The sequence below is a fragment of the Martes martes genome, assembly GCF_963455335.1.
Source record: "Martes martes genome assembly, chromosome: 16".
Taxonomy (NCBI): domain Eukaryota; kingdom Metazoa; phylum Chordata; class Mammalia; order Carnivora; family Mustelidae; genus Martes; species Martes martes.
In genome coordinates, this window is record NC_137904.1 from 41209130 (window position 1) to 41212287 (window position 3158).

General features: G+C 50.3%; 1 pseudogene across 1 annotated transcript; it reads right to left on the reverse strand.

The window, feature by feature from the left end:
- Positions 1–2115: 2115 nt before the first annotated feature.
- Positions 2116–2521, reverse strand: LOC308357090 (phosphatidylinositol N-acetylglucosaminyltransferase subunit P-like; annotated as a pseudogene). Its single transcript has one exon. The product of its transcript is annotated as a phosphatidylinositol N-acetylglucosaminyltransferase subunit P-like (transcript).
- Between the last annotated feature and the right edge of the window lie 637 nt (positions 2522–3158).

Consider the following 3158-nt stretch of genomic DNA (forward strand, 5'->3'; position numbering starts at 1 on the left):
GCCTTGGTTTCCCCACCTGCGGGGGGAGGGGTTTGTTCCATGTGAGTTCTAAGCTTCCCCCTCCAGGGCTGCCCTTGTAGGAGCTTTGAACCTTTGGCCCCCTCGCCAGGGTCCTCCTGCTCCCTCACACCTTCTCTTCCAGCAAAACTGTTCGGGCGGATTCTGACAAATCCCCGAGCGCAGAAGCACCTTTTCTCGGGAGGATTTGCATTTTTCTCAGCATCCAGATGAGAGAGAATGAGGCTCTAACTTGGGATCTCTTCTGATGGGAAGAGCAGGGGGCTTTCTGAACGGGGCAGGGTGGAGGTGGGGGGGGGTGCAGGGACTCGCCCCCAGCTGCCAACTGGCAAGTTGATGGCTCAGCCCTTAGGTGGAGGTCTTGGCACACCTCGCCCAGCGTGGCACAGACGCGAACCCACCACGCTGCCTCTTCTTTTTCCAGGGGACCCCGTAGCGGTCCTGGCAGCCCTTCTGCCTCTGGAGAAGTGAGTTCCAGGCCAGATACCGATGAGGTCATCAAGATCCCCCGTCTGAGCTGGAATTTGGCAGAGGGGCTCCCGGGGCAGCTGTTTGTGGTTTCTCTTTTCCTCTGAAGGAAAGTCTGAGCAGATGATCTCCTAGGTGCTGCGTGTTTCCATGTGAGGGGAAGCAGGATATGGCTCGGGATCAGTGGAATGGGAGGGGGGTTGGCAAGGAGCGTCTGGGGCGACACGTAAGCGACATATTTTGCGAGATGAAAGATCCCAACGTCTTTCAGTAACTTCTTCAACTCTGCTTTTGTTCTTAGGAGCCCTCATTTCTTGCCTGATATTTATTCATGAGGGTTTGTGTTTTTGGAGACTTTGAGGAGCAGCTGCTTTGGGTCTGAGGGAATTCACTCCTCTGCGAAGACAGCTTTTCATCTTACTCAGCGCGGCCAGAACCCCTCATCAAAAAACATCAGCTCCTTGGGGTGGAGGGGCCTCCAACTCCAGAAGGATTACTGTGCGGTCGTGGAGGGCTCCCGATGTTCTCTGCTTTGGGCCAGGAAGCCCTGGGGCCTGGGGACAGAGCAGGGACAGCTTCGGGGGACAGGGCAGCCTGGGGACAGAGGAGGCTACCTGACAGGACAGGTATCCCTGCCTGGGGACCACACAGAGCCTCTGCGGCCAGGAAGCACTGCGGTGGAGGCTCCAAGAGCTGGGAGTTCCAGACACTTTTCATCTTTCAGAGGCTTACGTCTACCAGGAAGAAACCAGACCCTTCGACCCACCAGCACACAAATTCAATGTAGCGTGCAAAGAAGGGCCCAGTGGGGAGGGCCAGGCTGGCTCAGTCACACAGAGGGGGAGACAAGACTAGAAAAAGACTCGCACCGGGTGGTTTTAACTGGGGGAAGCAGGAATTCTAGAATGTCAACCTTGGGAAGGACTTGAAGTTCTGGCCTAACCCTCTTATTTTCCAGATGGAGAAATTATGGGAAATGACTTGTTTAAAGTCTGCATCAAAGATGAGATTCATGGGGGCACCTGGGTGGCTCAGTGGGTTAAAGCCTCTGCCTTCGGCTCAGGTCATGATCCCGGGGTCCTGGGATCAAGCCCCGCATCGGGCTCTCTGCTCAGCGGGGGGCCTGCTTCCCCCTCTCTCTCTGCCTGCCTCTCTGCCTACTTGTGATCTCTCTCTGTCAATTAAATAAATAAAATCTTTAAAAAAAAAAAAAAAGATGAGATTCATGGATTTTTCTGGCCCTAGTCCAGTGCTCTGTCCTCTGCATTTGATCTCTAAATGTCTGGTTTTTCCCAACATCCTAGGGTTCCGTGTGTCACTAGGAGTCCCCAGCTATCTCCTTCTCATGCAACCCCTTCTTGTTCTGGGTTCCCACTCCTCCCTCCCCTTCACTGGTTCACTGCCTGCTTTTTTTTTGTTTGTTAATGGTAATGCAGTATATTATTTACTCCATCCTCTAACAACCAATATCTGAGAACATTTATAGTAATGAAACTTAATCTAAGTTCAACTTGCTTTTTCTTACATTTTAGTATCGAGTATTATTAAGAGAGATAGTCAAAATAATTATGGTCAAAATCACGCAGTCAAAAACTTTTAATAAATGCTTGGGATTAGTCTACATACAGTTTAGTTTTGGGCATAAAATTCTTTGGCTGCAAGTTAAGAACGTGGGGTTTGCTTCACTAATAGGAATATCTCTTAATGTTGAGATGGTCTCTTCTTGATATTTCTTCTGCTGTGGATTTTTAGCATAGTTATCTGTGATTGTATGAATGGCGTTGAGTGGAGAGGTGCTCCTCACGTTTTTTCCAAATAGGAGTACACAGCCGATTATGATGGTAATGAGGAGGTAGACAAGCAATGCCACTGCCCAAGATTTTTGAGGCCAACAGGTTAAGCCTAAGGAGTTTAGCCAAGATTCAGGAATAAAGGTCCACGCAAGATAGAGTATGAAGCCAAACTGGGAGATTAAGAAAAGAACAAAGCCATAAATTGTTCTTTCTGGCAATGGCCAAGGTGAATTTTCCAGCATTTTCCCTGTGGCTTTAGACAATCTTGATCTTCAGAGCTCCCACTCAGGCCCCTCCCGACAGCTCAGCTACCTTAGCACACTGCTTTCTCTTTTTAATGCCTGCCCGTGTAAACTCAGCTCTGTCAGGAGCTTCTGTAAGGCTCATGGGTTGTAAATGCGGCGCTCCAAGTTCCGTGAATGGGAGAGGCCGGGGTGGAGGCACTAACCTTCTAGAAGATGCAGGGAGATCAGGATGGTGCTCAGTTCTTCCTGGGGCTCTGGACCAGTTCCTCTACCGTCATCGTCAGCCCTTCAACTTCACACGCGGTCCCATTCTCCAGAGCTTTTACCTGCTCCTACTACCTGGTCACCTTCTTTCTACCTCCCACCCCACCCCATTCAAGGACTAGAACTTTTCTCCCCTCCAGTCTCTACCCCAGCATGGGGCAAGAATTCAACAACTCTGAGATCAAGGGTCAGTGCTTTATTGACCAAGCTAGGCAGATGCCCCAAGGCATCTATTTATTTGTTTTTTATTTATTTAGAGGCAGTGCGTGAGGGGGGTGGGGAAGAGCAGAGGGAGAGGGAGAGAATCTTAAGCAGGCTCCACAGTCAGCATGGAGCCCGATGATGGGCTTGATCTCACAACCCTGAGAAC